This window comes from Podarcis liolepis, assembly GCF_965112155.1.
Source record: "Podarcis liolepis genome assembly, chromosome: 12".
Classification (NCBI taxonomy): Eukaryota; Metazoa; Chordata; class Lepidosauria; order Squamata; family Lacertidae; genus Podarcis; species Podarcis liolepis.
Window position 1 is genome coordinate 7,975,544 of NC_139563.1, and position 17,721 is coordinate 7,993,264.

Genomic DNA, 17,721 nt, shown 5'->3' on the forward strand with positions numbered 1-17,721 from the left:
AAACTCTCAATTTCGGTTTCTTTCAGCTTTCCAATCTTTGGGACTCCACATTTCTGCATCGTATTGCAATTCATTTTAAGTCTCCGTGAAAAGTCGCCATCATTTTCACTTGAATTTCTCCTGTTCTGCAGATTTTTATATGCAATTCTGCATATTTTTGCAACACATTCCCCCCCCCAAAAAAATAATGCATTTTTAAATGTTATTTTCACTAATATGTTCATTTACAAGCACACTTTGCCCTCGTACACACTATCAGATGGATAGCTCCACTGGTAAAGCTTGAGACTCTTAATTTCAAGGTTGTGGGTTTGAACCCCATGTTGGGCAAAACAAGATTCCTGCATTGCAGGAAGTTGGACTAGATGATTTTTGTGATCACTCCCAACTCTACAACTCTATGATTCACCTAGAAGTGGAACTGCAATAAAATAATCGGAGAAATGAGAATTCTGAAGTATGATTGTATCTTGGTTCCCCTTCTCCTGAACCTTCCCAAGGCCAGTATTGATTTAGAACAGTGGTTTGCAGAGGGGCATAGCCCAGGGAGCAAAGCTGGGAAATACTGGGTGAGGAACAACTAGAAGAGGGAACACCAGGAGAGAGAGAGAGCTGGCAGTTTCAGTGTCCTTGGACAGCATTCCTGACCCCCCTTTGCCTAGGACTAGATGGGCTCTGAGATTTATAGAACAGAAAGCACAGAAGCAACAAACTCAGATTACCCGACATAGGAGTGATGTAGACTAATGGGGATGGAGGTGGCAAACCTTAACTGGGAGCAACGTCATTTTTAGAGAGAGATGCAGATTCAGTGTACTTGGAAAGCATTCCTGACCTACCCCCTCCTTCACCTAGGACTTGATGGGCTCTGAGAGTGATAGAACAGAAAATGCAGAGGTAACAAGCTCAGATTACCCGACACAGGAGTGACGAAGATTAATGGGGATGGGGCTCCTGCAGTCAATCAGAAGCCATGGAAGCCCTGTCAGATGTTTGGGTTCCAAAAGAATCACTTCTAGGTTTGCAGCGTTCGGGAGCCAAAACATCCGAGTTCCAGGGTGTTCAGGATCCAAGGTATGACTGTAAACATATTTTTGTTTGTTTGCAGTTTTGTCAGTGGTATCTTTTCCCTGGGTTGAGTCCTCCCTGCCCCCATCCTTGGATTACTCATGTGGGTGACTCCTGTCAGTCATAGTTATGAGCAGGGCTGCCTTACCCTACTTGTGTTACTCCTGTTCTTGTTGAACTACAACTCCCATGATCCCTGAAAACTGGCTGTGTTGGCGGAGTTTAATGTGAAGACATCAGGTTGGGGAAGGCAGACATCATTACTGAGGGCAAATGAAGTCAACTGAGAGAAGGCAATGCCGAACAATTAGAAGCAATAGTAAAAAAAGGTATGCCAGAAATAATGAACCCAGCAATACATAAAGATATAATCAGCCCAACCCCAAATAGTGAGCAGTTTTCATTTACTCTTTCTCTCCTAACTTAAATTTACAGTCACGGTAAGACCAAACTAGCAGGTGGTATAAAAAGGTCAGACTAAGGCAAGATAAAAAAAGATATACGTGGCTGCTCTTTTGAAAGGTTCCTTGAATATGAAGAAATGATCCTTTTGCAATAGCTGCTTCATGCATAAATGAAAAGTTTAAATCAATACTGTTCATTTTTTCCCAAAAAAACCCAACCAACTATAAATTGCACGCTGCTTTCTTCCAGAGCAAGGAGTTTTAACAGTATTTTTATTGTTCCCTGTTTCATAAGAAACATTGTGCGTGTTGCCTCCTATTTAACTATAATCTGCTTTCAGCAAAGAGAAAATGCCAGTCCCCATATTCACCTGCCACTATCAATTGCAATTTTGGTTGAATGCCCAGCAAAAGAGGGTGTTTTTTTTTAAAAAAAAAAAAAAAAACACCAAACAAACACACAAACAGCAAGGCAAGAGCTACCTGAACATAATAACCCAAAATGAGTGCCTGGAGTTATTCCAAGTTGGAATTCACTAGGATTATGGGCTTTCATTCTAACTAGCAAGGAGGCAAAACATAGAGTAGAATAGAGTAGAGTAGAGTACAATAAAATAAAATAAAATAAAATAAAATAAAATAAAATAAAATAAAATATAAAATAAAATAAAATAAAATAAAATAAAATAATAAAATAAAATAAAATAAAATAACATACAGTGCCTAGGAAAACTTTCTTTCTCTTTTTATTAAGTAGCACTCCCGAATGGCGGTGTGGAATCTTGAGAGATGCTTTCAAGTGACAAATGCTAGCCCGTGGTTTGTTCACTTATAATATTTAGTATTCCATCTTTTCTTCCATGATGAGACTCAATGTGGTGCGGGCATCTGGGTCCAAGATGGGTCTTTCATCCGGGCAATGGCCAGACCCAGCACAGCTTGGACCTTTCTACTAGGTGTCAGATGTAAAGGGCTTCGTTCTCCATCACCTTCAGCGGTCAGCTCCAAAAGGGATCCAGATACTGACAAGTGAGAGCTTAGAAAAAGCAGGGTGCTCCTCCTATTCCAGGTTCCAGGCAGCCATTCCCTCCAAGCAGGGCATTCCATGCCCTGCATGTTCCATTTTTCTTTCCAAACATTCTATGGCTAATGGGAAAGCTTAGCATAATAGAATAATAGAATTGTAGAGCTGGAAGGGAAGCTGAGAGTCATGTATAAGGTAAGCAATAAATGTTGGAAATGTAAAGAGAAGGAAGGAACATTTTATCATATGTGGTGGGAATGTAAAAAGGTGGGAAACTTCTGGGAAATGATATACAATGAGATGAAAAAAAAATGTTGAAATATACATTTATTAAAAAAACCAGAAGCATTTTTACTGGGCACTGTAGGGGATGATATAAATAAAAATGATTGTAAGCTGTTTTTATACGCAGTGATGGCAGCAAGAATATTATTGGCACAAAAATGGAAGCGAGAAGAATTACCGACGAAAGAAGATTGGAGGATGAAACTGATGGACTATGCAGAATTAGATAAACTAACGGGAAGAATTCGAAACCGGCGGGACCAGAGATTCACAGAAGATTGGCGTAAATTTACGGACTATCTGAAAAGTAATTGTGATGATCAGATTACATTTGTAGGTTTGCAGGAAGTTTTGTGAGGTGAATAATTTGAATTATTGCATAACTGGATGAAAAGGAAGACGTTATTTAAGATAATTAAAGGCAATATGAATTTAAGAAATCATAAAAATGGGGGATCATCAGAGGTGCTGATGGAAGTTCAAAAGATTGTATAAGATGTGAAATTTTGTGGTATGTATGACAATTAATATGTTTTAAAATGAATAAAAATTATTTTTTAAAAAAGAGAGAGTCAAGTAGTCTAACCCGCTGCAGTTCAGGAATCTCCATGAAAAGATGTTCATGCAAGGAAGGAGTACCCACCACCTTCCAATGGAGTTCGTTCCACTATCAAACGCTCTTAAAATCAGAAAATTCTTCCTGATGTTTCATTGGAATCGCCTTTCTTTTCTTTTTTAAAAATAATATTTATTAAAGTTTCATAAACAATCAAAAGCTTCAAAATTTAAACATAGAATACAAAAACCAAAAAAGCTACAAAAATGAGAAAATACAAAACAAAACACATAGAGGTACACAATAGAGAACAGTTAACAGAATAGAAAAAGAAGAAGAAAAAACACCAAAAAACAAAACAGAAAAAAGATTAGTATTTTCATATCTTATACTTCATTCACTAGTTTCTTGACCTCCTCACACCTCCCTTTTTGTATTCCAGTTCAGATATTTAGTTCAGCAAATCCTTACCCTCTATCATTTATCCTTACTCAACATCTTAACCTATAATAAATATATATTTTCCACCATTATCAATCCATATTTACATATTCTTATTAATCTTTTAACCAACACAGCTTGTTTTCAATCCAACATCCCTTTAACATTCATTAATTTTACAGTATTTCTGTAGATAGTCTTTAAATTTTTCCCATTCTTCTTCCACCGCCTCTTCTCCCTGGTCTCGGATTCTGCCAGTCATTTCTGCCAATTCCATATACTCTATCACCTTCATCTGCCATTCTTCCAGGGTGGGTAGATCGGAATCTCCTTTCTTGTAACTTGAATCCTTAGTTCAGTTCCTACCCTCCAGATCAGGAGAAAATAAGCTTGCTCCGTCTTCCACACAACAGCTCTTCTGATATTGTTATATCTCCTCTCAGTTTCCTCTTTTCCAGGCTAAACTTCCCCGGCCTCCTCAATCATTCCTCATAAGGTTTGGTTTCTAGACCCTTTATCATCTTTATCATTATTATCATTATTTATTAAATTTGTAGACCGCCCTTCATCCTAACCTCCATAAAAACCCACCACAAAATACGTAATAAAAATGAACAAGAACAACCAAATCAATAACAACCCCCCCCCCAAAAAAATGTAAAAGGCCATAGAATGTTAATCAGCCCAAGGCCTGCTTGAAGAGGAACGCATTCCGATCTTACATCGCTGCTTTCCACAATCTTAATTAATGTCAGTTACATTTCAGTGATAATAATAATCTCTTAATCAACAGCTACATAATTAATGATTTCCATTTGTGATGTTACAATATATAAATTTATAAAGCTTTGTGTGAGGAACTCAAACTATGTTCTTTATTCTGCCCTGCATGTGAAAACTGTTATATCCAAGGAAATTCCTTCTGTCTATATATATGGTGTTGTCTCTTTCGTTTCCCAGCTGTTGTTTTCTCCCATCGTGGCTTGGGGCGGAACTGAATCTTGAAGTTTCTCAAAGGCCTTATCTCTCCGTCCCTTGCTTCGATGTCTCAGAACAGGCGACAGTCTGCTAGAAACCATTCTGTCTCACCAGTAAAACATGTTGCAGATCTTCGCCATTTCCCCCTCAGCCTAGGAAAAGGTGGGCAGATTTTGAACACGCTGAAGGTTTAATACTCCTTTCCAACTCCCAAAATCTCTGCAGCTTTCTTATCACAGTCCCCAAATTCTTTTCCTTCCAGCCAGAGAGGTACAGCCCAATTAAACTTTATCTTAGATTACATTCCGTCAGTAGACACACAAATCTCAGTCTCTTTCCCCTTGTTTGCTGTTTTTAAACAAAGGTCAGGGGAATTACTCTGTCTTTCCAACACAGTCATACTTGAGCTTCCCCTCCCCATCCCTTTTTTATTTCAGATCACACGCAGTTTCCATTTTTGCTTGTTAGTATCAGTATTACTCCAACGTCCCTTCCTCACTTGTAAATATATTTTTATCTTATATTCTGGAGACTGTTGCCGAATCCTAAATATATAAAAGAAACTTAGGATGAACAAACCGTGGGCTTCCCTCTCCCCAACTGACTCTCACGCCGAAGAAAATCTTATCTCAATTCAAACATTTGATCCTTGTAGCTGGTATATTCGGCAGTATGTTGTTGCAAACCTTTTCCATCATGTGCTGGTACTTTAAAGCCAATTAAAGATCCAATTAAACAGATAACCTCTGCTTCTTAATGGTGGTGTGTGAGGGTTTTCGCCAGGTGAAGTGTTTTTGCACTCATCGCCTCCCTGCCTCCCACATTTCGTGCCAGAGCAAGAGCCAGGAACCAAGGCAAACTGCAAGTGAAGCCCATTCCCCCTGTCCATGGGGGGAATTTGCAAGGATGATTTACCCTCTGTAATCCTTGTTTTTTGTTTGCTGATGATCCCCCACTGTCATGGGGGCTGCCTCCATTAAGGCACATGGGACCGGAAGCCCAAATTTGTGTCACTTTATTACAGAAGAGCTTATGAAGGGCAGGGAGGTCCCCAGTAATACCAACCACAAAAAATGGTGTTAAGATGAATTTGTTAATCTTAAATTTAATAAAAGTGGGGAAAACACCCCACCCCACCCCCACTGCTGCCAAATCTTCATCTCCAGGGATCATCTTTGGCTTTTAATTGAAGGATAAGAGACGTGAAAGATAAGTCTTTCCCGTTGTCATGACAACTGGGCGCTGTGTGTTGATTTCCCATTTTTAAGGGGTTATTTTTTATTATTGTTGTTGCCCGTCTCCTCTTGGCACCGTGAACTTTGATTGCTATGGTAACACCTGAGATGTGCTTTATTCCATCCCCACTGGCAGTTTCCTCTCAAGGAGGCTATTTTGCTTGTGATTTTGCAAGGAAACTGAGGAAAGTGTTATAGGAACCTCCTGCAAGCTGTTAGGTGCCATGGGTGGCGGTGGCAGCGAGGAGGGGGGAAACATCTCCACCCCTGTAAAGGGGAGGTCTAGGGGAGGGGCATCCTCAATGGACACCAATTTGATTTTGTTACACAGCTCCTTAGTTGGAATAAACTCTTGAAGGAATACTGCCAAATCACACCAGCTGAGTGCAATGGACTATCCCAACATCCCACCTGGAACAAAACAGGTCTTTTCATATCTCAAACGAGATTAGCATTTTTTTGCCCATAGGTTCCTAGCACACACCCAACACACTCCTTTCTTTATTTTAAATACGTTTTATTAGGTTTTATAGAGAAAAATACAAAGCTTGATATCAAATATCTTTCCCCCTTTTTTAAAAATCTGAACTAAGGCTTTGATCTAAATACGATAAAATAATGAAGAAGAAAAAGTGCCGAGAAAGGAATAGGAAAAGGAAAAGAGAGAAATATAGAAAAAAGAGTAGAAAAGAGGTTAAAAGTGAAAGATAGAAAAAGCAAATTCAGAAAGCAAAGAACTTTTGATTCTTCATTTGTCCGCTATATATATATTGTAAACAATATTTACTTTGTCCCCAACATGCTCCTTTCAAAACCACTGTCAATATATGACAATGTCAATGCTATACAGTGTTTGCTTATTTTGACATCTCTATCCTGCCTCGGGGATATACTCAACTAAGTACTGCTCAGAGTAGAAATTAAGGGACCTAAGTTAAGTCACCTGCACTAATTTCAATGATTCTGCTTTCAAGGAAACTTCATCCTAGGTAAAGGAGGTGCAGTTGGAGTCAGTCCGTTGCTGTACACACAAAGAGACCCTTGCTTTAAATGTGCAAACAGAAAGGTGAGGCAGAATCTGAACTGGTTCACAGAGTGCCCTGGTTTTCTTTCCCCCTTCTAAGAGATTGCCTTGTTATTTCAGAGGCAGCTGCACTCTGGTCTTCTTGCTCCACTCGAACGAGTCGATCAGTCGCCACGAATGCAGCTCATGTGCTCATAAAGCCTAAATGAAAAAAGCACCTTTTGAAGAGATGGACATGTCACTTCAAAGCCAAATCCACTTTCTCTTAGCACTGATGACTGCCAAATAGCCATGGGTGTGAGAGAGAACAGCGGGGTTGTTGGCAAGGAAGAGAGCAGAGTACATGACTTGCGATGAATGATGTGCGTTCACCTCCACCTGAAAGCAACCACGCAAGCGACAGATTCCCTGTCTGATACTCCTGCAGGAAGGGGGGGAGAGTTGCAGCCAGTATGGAGGACTTGCTTCCATCTAAGACCCCCCCCCCCCAGTTGAAAATGACCTGCAGAGCATCATTTCCTGGCAGAGATAATGGGGCCTCTAGTCTTCAAACTATTATATGTGTCTCCATGCATTACTGTGATGAGATGTTGGTTTAATTCTTCCATTTTGGACTTAATATACTTCATGAGTGCTACTGACGAAAAATCTAAATAGTTGGGAATGAGAGAGTTCTGGGCAAAGCTGGCAACAGTTGCCAAGGGAACCAGAACATTGCAAAAGTGGCCGTTGGGGCAGTTGGGCCGGAGAAGAAGAGGAGGAGGAATGGTTGTGGCAATGAGGAAGAAGGAGGTTTTGTTGTGAGTTTGTGAAGTACATCCTGGGTGGGGGTGGGGGTGGGAAGACTGGCAACTACAACCTAAGATATCTGTCTCACTCTGTCTAACGGTAGGGATGACTCTGCAGATACCTTCCTCTTGTGTGCTTTAGACACAAAAGAGCCCACCTTCTGAGCATAAAGGATTCTTTGCTCAGGAGCATTTTGCATCTAAGAGACTCCCTAAGGAGCAGGTACTGGCAAACCCCATGTGTTTCTCGATTGAGGGAACTCTAGCAATGGGTCCCAGTTCACAAGTCCCTCTATATAGCAAAATATGCCTTGATCTCTGTTTTTCATCACTCTCTAGATCAGAAGGGCCATAGCTCAGTGATAGAGCATCTGTTTTGCATGCAGAAGGTCTCAGGTTCAATCCCCAACATCTCCAACTGGGACAAGACTCCCCGTCTGAAATCCTGGAGGGCTGCTGCCAGTCAGAGCAGACAATACTGAACTGGATGGACCCATGGTCTGATTCAGGATAAAACAGCTTCCTCTGAAGGTCCTCCACATTGCTCAAGGCCCACAACCTTCCATGACATACCAGTTTAACATCATTATTTGCCAATACCTGTATATGGTCCGTGAAGCGGAACAAATTCCAAATGGATTTTATCAGTCGTCCTCTCAAAGCTGACATTCTGCCACGATTAGAACTCCTTGGCTAATACGCAGAATGAGATGAGGGACTCGTTCTCGGGCCAGACGGCCTATGAACTGCATACCTAAAATAATCCTCAGCCACCGCCGGAGGGAAATGGATACTAAACCTGTTGCAAAAGATATGAATTTCTGTCTTATTACAGTGGTGCCCCGCAAGACGAATGCCTCGCAAGACGGAAAACTCGCTAGACGAGAGAGTTTTCCGTTTTGGAGGTGCTACGCAAAACGAATCTCCTATGGGCTTGCTTCGCAAGACGACAATGTCTTGCGAGTTCCTGCTGGTTTTTTCCCCTCCCCCCTTTTTCTAAGCCGCTAAGCCGCTTATCAGCTGATCCGATCAGCAGATAAGCCGCTAAAAGCCGCTAAAAGCCGCTAAAAGCCGCTAATCCACTAATCCGTCCATGGGCTTGCTTCGCAAGACGAAAAAACCGCTAGACGAAGAGAATCACAGAACGGATTCTTTTCGTCTTGCGAGGCACCACTGTATTTATACAGCACCATCAGAACGCATTGAATTTTACAGTGTTCAAGATGGCACGTATCTGCTGCAGGATGCCGCCTGACCCTGGAAGGGCTTTCTCCACGTGACTTGATCTCACCAAATTGGCCCAAATCACATTGGGTTTGTGCCAAATCCTGTGTGCGGTCTTACATTTCAGTGCCTCTTTCTCCCAATACACACAATTCAAAATGCAATTTCACCCAACGTAGACATGTTTTCCAAAGCGATTCCCCCCCCCCCAATTGATGCATTTTATACCTTGTTTTCAGAAGTATATGCCTTCGTACGCAGACCTCACCCTCGTACACGCCGACCGGCTGCAAAATTCAGAGAAGTGCAAACTTTAAGAGGTGGATGTGCTGTGGTTCTTGTACTGTTTCAGAAAGTCGGCTCAATACATTTCGGCGCCTGAGGCAAAGCCCAAGATCTACAGTGGGACCTGCTGCCTCTGTGTATTTTGCCACCTGAGGCTGTCATCTCACCTTTCGTGATGGGTGAGCCAGTCCTGGAATTAACTACATTTTCGGTAACATGCAACCTAAATTAAATTCCCCCCACAACCTTACTTATGAATGAATGAATGCAAATCGACTTAAAACAACTGGTTGGTCTGTCCCCTGAGGCTGTGTGGTTTGCCCAAGTTTTCAGTTGATTCAGCATAGCTCCATCTCGCCCCACCAATTAAAAATGCACGTGTGAATATTGTCCATTGATAAAACCCTGAAAATTCAGTCATCCTGATGCAATCATGTTTCTAATACTTTACAGTCCTTTGAGAGGGTCGACAAGCATATAGATTGATTCGGTTGGCATGGTGTACTTCAACTTTCAGAAAGCTTTTGTTTTTTTAATTTTTAATAAATGAAAATTATTTACAAAAATGCATATGGGGGGAATTGCTTGGGAAAATGTGGGCATTAGTCAACAGTGCATACAAAAACATGTTTGTTCAGAGAAACTCACACCTAAAATGTGAATGAATATTTGTGAAGATTATTTATGTGGCGGGGGGACGCAAATTGCCGCAGAATCTGTAGAACTGAATTTAAGCATAGAAAAATGAGAAGCAGAGAGGAATGAAATTGACGGATTATTCCTTCCCTAGGCCACCTCACCATTTGTAATTCTCTTCACCCCCTTGCAGCAAAAATAAAATATCACCTTTCCACCCAGCAGCTGATTCTGCCACCACCAAACAAATAGTCTGAACTTGTCTCTGCATTTATCCATTTCCTAAGGATAGAGATGACACCTCGTCGGACCTCACTGGACAGAGGGGATGAGTTGTGAGAAAGTTCAGGAGACTGAAAATACGGACGAGGGAAGTGTGAAGCCTCAGTATTCTCCTGACAAATGGATGTAGGCAGAGGCAAAGTTCGGCGTGCTGTTTACTGAAGCAGGCAAGAGGGGGGAAAATGCATTTCAATTGGTCAATTTAGCTGTAACATGTTGGCTTCAAACCATCTCATTTTTCTCTTAATATACACACACAGACTTTTCATTTCAGCACTTAAGGAAAGATCAAGGACTCGTGAAGCCGGGCTCTTAGGAGCTGATGCACAAATGAAAACTGTCTCATCGAAGCCATTTCTGACCTTGTGTATTTATAGGAGGCCAGGCAACATGCCCTTTCAAGCCACAGTTTTGAAACCCTGCTTGGCTTACGATGCTAGGAAAGCACAGCAGAACAACACTACTTTACATCGGATTTGATGTTGCCAGCATGGATGGCAGCAAATTGCAATGGGACTCTCAGTTGGGAAAACTGTGGAGATACAGGCAAGGCCCCCCAAAAGAGTTACATAGTCCCAGGTCAAGGAATTGTGCTATTCTTGGGAGAACACTGTGCTCACCCCCTTGCTTTGAACAACAAAAGCCACTCTATGGGGTTCAGGATTGACAGAAAGCATTTTTAACTTTGTTGTTGTTGTTTAGTCGTGTCCGACTCTTCATGACCCCATGGACCAGAGCATGCCAGGCACTCCTGTCTTCCACTGCCTCCAGCAGTTTGGTCAAACTCATGTTGGTAGCTTCGAGAACACTGTCCAACCATCTCGTCCTCTGTTGTCCCTTCTCCTTGTGCCCTCCATCTTTCCCAACATCAGGGTCTTTCCTCAGCTTCAGGATCTGTCCTTCCAGTGAACACTCAGGGCTGATTTCCTTCAGAATGGATAGGTTTGATTTTCTTGCAGTCCATGGGACTCTCAAGAGTCTCCTCCAGCACCATAATTCAAAAGCATCAATTCTTCGGCGATCAGCCTTCTTTATGGACCAGCTCTCACTTCCATACATCACTACTAGAGCCAGTGTGGTGTAGTGGTTAAGAGTGGTAAACTTGTAATCTGGTGAACCAGGTTCACATCTCCGCTCCTCCACATGCAGCTGCTGGGTGACCTTGGGCTAGTCACACTTCTTTGAAGTCTCTCAGCCCCACTCACCTCACAGAGTGTTTGTTGTGGAGGAGGAAGGGCCGCTTTGAGACTCCTTCGGGTAGTGATAAAGCGGGATATCAAATCCAAACTCTTCTTCTACTACTACTACTGGGAAAACCATAGCTTTAACTATATGGACCTTTGTCGGTAAGGTAATGTCTCTGCTTTTTAAGATGCTGTCTCAGTTTGTCATTGCTTTTCTCCCAAGAAGCAGGTGTCTTTTAATTTCGTGGCTGCTGTCACCATCTGCAGTGATCATGGAGCCCAAGAAAGTAAAATCTCTCACTGGCTCCATTTCTTCCCCTTCTATTTGCCAGGAGGTGATGGGACCAGTGGCCATGATCTTAGTTTTTTTTTTAACTTAGGGGTTCCCAATACTGGCTCTCCAACTGTTTTGGGGACTACAACTCCCATCATCCCTAGCAAGCAGGACCAGTGGTCGGGGATGATGGGAATTGTAGTCCAAAAATACTATCCTCTCTATTATATAGTCCTCTGTGAAGAGCTGTCTGAAAACAACCCCTTCCTCATTTAATCCCCACAATAAACCCTGTTTATTGGGCTGCAGCTGGCCCAATAAGATCAGCCAGTGAGCTTTGTTGCAAAGTGGGGATTCAACCCTGGTCTCCCAGGTCCTAGTCTGAAACTCTGACCTCTGCACCATGCCTGCTCTGCTACTTTCACTATGAAGAAGAAGAAGCTGCCAAAATGATCATGGCAAATAACAATGCATGATGTTCTTTGGGAAGGGAGAGAATTGGAGTCAAGGCCATGGGTAGAGCATAAATGTCTTCTCTGGGATCATTTTCGACTGGATGAGGCTGCTTGTTCCAGTCCAATTGACTATTGATTGGCTGGGCTTTTAACAAAAGCCTGTATATTATTCACTTGGTTACTTCAAGAGGCAGAATGTCAGTAGCTGTCTAGGAAACAAGAGCAGCATGGTGATGTTCTCGTTACCAGGGCACCAGCCAGCGCTGCAGGGGCCTATTTCCTAGCAAAAGTCATTATAGACCGACACTGACAGCTGGAGTCTGAATAAGGGAAGGAGGGATGAAAAGCCAGTTTCTGCGGCTGCCTCTCTGACAAGGCAGGCTGGGGCAGAGTGTGCGTATATGTTTGTGTCCAAGGAAGATCGATGGAGAGGGTGAGGCAGTGGCATGCTTTGCCCAGAAGGGGGAGCCCGGGGCCAGACACCACCACTGGCTTTTATGATTGATGGTGTGTTTTCGTTTTTGACCATAAACTTCCTTGTGTTTCCTGGACCAGGGATAGGGAAGCTGTGGTCCTCCAGACATCGTCGTTCTACTCCCATCAGCAACCTCCCAGTCAGCACGCCCAATGGCTAGGGATGGTTGGAGCTGTAGCTCAGTAACATCTGGAGGGCTGCAGGCCCTGTCTTAGAAAAAAGTCAGGATATCCATTTTGAAAATACAGTGGTGCCTCGCAAGACGAAAAGAATCCGTTCTGTGATTCTCTTCGTCTAGCGGGTTTTTTTCATCTTGCGAAGCAAGCCCATTGAAGGATTAGTGGATTAGCGCTATTAGCACTAAGAGCGGCTTTTAGAGGCTTTTAGCGGCTTATCTGCTGATCGGATCAGCTGATAAGCGGCTTAGCGCTATTAGCGGCTTTTAGCTGCTTTTAGCGGCTTATCTGCTGATCGGATCAGCTGATAAGCGGCTTATCGGCTTAGAAAAAGGGGGGGAGGGGAAAAAACCAGCAGGAACTCGCAAGACATTGTCGTCTTGCAAAGCAAGCCCATAGGAGATTCGTCTTGCGAAGCACCTCCAAAACGGAAAACTCTTTCGTCTAGCGAGTTTTCCGTCTTGCGAGGCATTCGTCTTGCGGGGCACCACTGTAAAGAAAGCAATCTCCTTTCCAGCTGAGTCTTGCACCGTTCTGCAAATGTCTTGCAGGTATCTTGCAGGTCTTCCAGTATTGAGCGAGGACCGTCCGGGTCTGAGGCTGGGAACCTGCTCTTTTGCCTTTCTTTCTCCTTGATATATTTTGGAAATCAGCTGAAAGGTTGCGTATTCAGAGAACTTTGCCTGAAAGGTATTTCAAAATCTTTTCGTTAAATCCATCGGCCAAAAGGTTGCATTTTCAGAGAGCTTTATCTGAAAGGTATTTCAAAATCTTTTTGTTAAATCCCCAGAACAATATACATACGGGCCCCACTCTGCGAACGTTTGCTATGCAAAAATTCACTTATTCAAACACGAGGAATTAGCACCCAAACCTTGTTATACACAACACAGATTCAGATATCTGAAAAGAGCATTTTGCAGGTTGGCTGAGGAATGGAGGGAGGGAGGGGAGCAATTGGACAAAGCAGAGAGCATGTTTTTCAGGGTTTTGCTTTGCTGGGGGGATGTGTGTGTCAAAATTCCATGATTGGGAATGCATTAAAAAAAATCTCATAGAAATCAATGGGATTTGTGGTCTCATTTTGCAAACACTCACCTAACAAACCATTTCCAGGAATGTTTGGTGAGCAGGACTGGCATGTAGATAACAGAGCCTCTGCACATGCCTACTCTAAAAAAATCTCCTGTGAGTTCAGCTGAAGGAGGCTAGCTAAATGTGGTGTACAGGATTGCAGTCTAAGAGTGCAGTTCTAAGCAAGGTGAGAGGAGCGATTCACCACCACTTATTTATTTTTATTTAATTTATTTATTGAATTTATATAGTGCTCTATACCCGGAGGTCTCAGAGCAGTTCCAAAGCCTTGGACAGGTAGGTAAGACAGGTAAAAATGTAAAATGAAACAGCCCCAATCAAACACAGGGTTAAGTGCAAAGAAACCTCTCTCTGCATATAATTGAATTAAAAACTTCCCAAGGTTCCACTGCAAAAAGAACTTCATTCATGTTCCGTTGTTATTTTTATTTATACACCACTTTTCACTAGAAAAAGGGACGCAGGTGGCGCTGTGGGTTAAACCACAGAGCCTAGGACTTGCCAATCAGAAGGTCGGCAGTTCGAATCCCCGCGATGGGGTGAGCTCCCGTGGCTTGGTCCCTGCTCCTGCCAACCTAGCAGTTTGAAAGCACACCAGTGCAAGTAGATAAATAGGTACTGCTCCGACAGGAATGTAAACGGCGTTTCCGTGTGCTGCTCTGGTTCGCCAGAAGCGGCTTAGTCATGCTGGCTACATGACCCGGAAGCTGTACGCCGGCTCCCTCGGCGAATAAAGCGAGATGAGCGCCGCAACCCCAGAGTTGGTCATGACTGGACCTAATGGTCAGGGGTCCCTTTACCTTTACCTTTCACCAGAAAAGATCTTTCTAAGTGGTTTAGAAAGCAAACACAAAAAGGAATATGTAAAACAATAATATATATATATGTGTAACATCAAGCTCCATAACACGGAATTTCCCTGATTCAATACATCCTCTCAGTATCCACATCTACTAATGCAACTATCTCGATCAACCTATTCTCACATGCTCTCAACAATTACAGATCCCAACAATCCCCTGGGTACAGTTACAAAGGCTGCACTACAATACTAGCAGCCTATCGCTGTGAGGCTAAAATCACATTTAATCTAGGACAGGGGTCAGCAAACTTTTTCAGCAGGGGACAAGTCCACTGTCCCTCAGACCTTGTAGGGGGCCGGACTATATTTTGAAAAAATAATAATGAACGAATTCCTATGCCCCACAAATATCCCAGAGATGCATTTTAAATAAAAGCACACATTCTACTCATGTAAAAACATGCTGATTCTCAGACCATCCACGGGCTGGATTGAGAAGGCAATTGGGCCGGATCCATCCTCCGGGCCTTAGTTTGCCTACCCATGATCTAGGACTATGCAACATTTATGTACCAGCACAAAACAGAAACGACAGCCGTTGGCCAGAATACATGTAAAACAACAACCAAAAAACCCAGAAAGGAGTGTGGAGGACAGGGAGATCACATGCTTAGAATGTGTGAATGGGATGGAAGTCTAACAGGAACACAGGTGGCACTGTGGTCTAAACCACCGAGCTTCTTGGGCTTGCCAATCGGAAGGTTGGCGGTTTGAATCACCACAACAGGGTGAGCTCCTGTTGCTCTGTCCCAGCTCCTGCCAACCTAGCAGTTCAAAAGCACACCAGCACAAGTAGATAAATAGGTACCACTGCGGCGGGAAGATAAAGAGTGTTTCCATGTACCCTGGCTTCCATTACGGTGTCCTATTGCACCAGAAGTGGTTTAGTCATGCTGGCCACATGACCCGGAAAGCGGATAAAGGCCGGCTCCCTTGGCCTGAAGCGAGATGAGTGCCACATCCCATAGTGGCTGGACATAACTGTCCAGGGGTCCTTTACCTTTTCTTTTTTAACCTAACAGTGCGGTCCCATGCATACCCATCAACTTCAATGAGATTTCCTCTCAAATAAGAGGGAACAGGGCTCCAGTTTAAATAAAATGTATAATAGAAGTGTTATTCTATCTGACTTCCTCTTTCAGGGTCTCTGGGTCAATAGTTGCAACTGACCATTCAACAGCAGCTCCCCATCAAACACATTTTACAATTAAGCAAGTTGAACAGGGTATTATGTAATACAAATATTTCACACACAAAAATCTGGTTTTGAGGGGAAGTGCGCTGTTTTTAACTGAAGGCAGCTGTAAATACATCTCCTTAAGGGATTAATTGTGGCAGGTAGAAATCTGGTTTCTATCAGGAGGGTCAGGGGGAGGGTGACCTGTAATGACATAAAAAGGACCTGCTGGATCAGGTTATTGGTCCACCTAGACCAGCTGTGATGGCCTGGGACTCGGGCTTGGACTCAGAACCAGAGGAGACTCAGTCTGCACCAGATCCTTTGCCTCAGGCATCATCTAAACCAAGTCTGGGGCCTGATCCTGAAGAGTCCCAGTCTGCACAGGTTCCCCTGCAACAAACCCCAGCTGGGCCGAGTCAGGGGCCTGAGCCTGCCCTGGCTCCAGATGCGGGGATGACCTCGTTGCCGACAGCTGGGCCATCGCTTACAGCTGCTCCACTACCGGTTTGGTCAGGGGAGGCTGAGGCGGCCCCTGGGTCTAGTAACCCACTGACATCTCCTGAGCTGCAGAGACTAAGGTCTGAGAGAAGGAGAGACCTGAGTACTCGCAGGAGGAGTGCTCGCCTTTGGGCGAAACACGGAGGTGAGTCACAGGGGGATCAGGACCGGCCACTACCCTGGCAAAGATAAAAGGCTGTCGGACCCCACCCCAGGTTGCGGGAGCAACATTGCTGTATGCTAGAGATCCTGTGCCTGACCTAGCCTGGTTTCCTGCCTCGTGTCCTGCCTTGGCCCTGTTGTACTGACTCCTAGTGGAAACCTTGGATTCTGGACTGATCCTGGACCACATTTAATGGGTTACCCCTGGGCCCAGCACACCAACATCCTCTTCTCACATTGGCCAACCAGATACCTCTGGAAACCCACAACAGAGGCGGGTTTAGGGCACCGTGACCAGTCCTGCTGCACTGGCTGCTGAGCCTAGGGGGTGCCACAGGCTGTTTCCAACCATGTTGTAGTGAATTGAGCAAAATGGAAGGCAAGAGGCAGGGAGGGGGGACAGACCAAATTTTGGCCTCGCACAGGGTGCTGCTGAAATTCAAAAGACCAAAGTCTGCCCCTGCCCCAAGAGCCCCCTCCCCAGAGGCATTGCTGATTCCAGCTGTGGAAGCAGAGCACAGCTACTAGTAGCCATCAATAGTCTTCTCCTCCATGAATTCGTTGGTCCTTTTTTCAAGCCATCTAGACTGGTGGCCACCCCTACCTTCTGCGGGAGCAAATTCCATCGCTTAACTCTGCGCTGTTTGAACAGGTCCTTTTAAAATCTGTCCCAAATCTTGCAGGGTTCAGCTTCCATGAGTTCTGGTGTTTACGAGAGGAGGAGGGGAAAAACCACACATTTCTCTCTCCATCTGTTGTGCGCAGTGGTTCAGATCAGGGACAATTCCCCCATCTCATCTGCTGTTTGTGCAAGCTAAACCAAATTTGCTCCCATCTCCTTATTTGCATTGTGATGCCCCTCATTGCCCCCTCCAAATATTATTGCATGTTATTCCTGTGCTCATCCACGGGCACCATATGCCTTACCATTGCCCATCTATGAGCATCCTGCCTGAATGAATGATGCACTCCATCTCTCTGTTCCTCATTTGACTAGGGCAGTTTGGGCGTAATCTAATTGTGCTGTGCTAACCTCATTTGGCTTTGTTGCCCGAGTCCTTCCTCTCGTGCTGCTATTCATAGCCTATTCATTTCAACATGTGCAGTTGAAGATAAATGACCTTCTGCGG

The 17,721-nt window shown here is 43.8% G+C and overlaps 1 protein-coding gene and 1 long non-coding RNA gene across 2 annotated transcripts in view; one reads left to right on the forward strand and one right to left on the reverse strand.

The window, feature by feature from the left end:
- Positions 1 to 17,721, reverse strand: part of GHRHR (growth hormone releasing hormone receptor) — a 395,967-nt gene that overhangs the window by 252,294 nt on the left and 125,952 nt on the right. The window lies entirely within an intron of this gene.
- On the forward strand, positions 7,869 to 11,076 carry LOC310689560. The gene is made up of 3 exons (XR_014517493.1): positions 7,869 to 8,301; positions 9,270 to 9,491; positions 10,103 to 11,076. It is a non-coding gene; the product is annotated as an uncharacterized lncRNA (long non-coding RNA).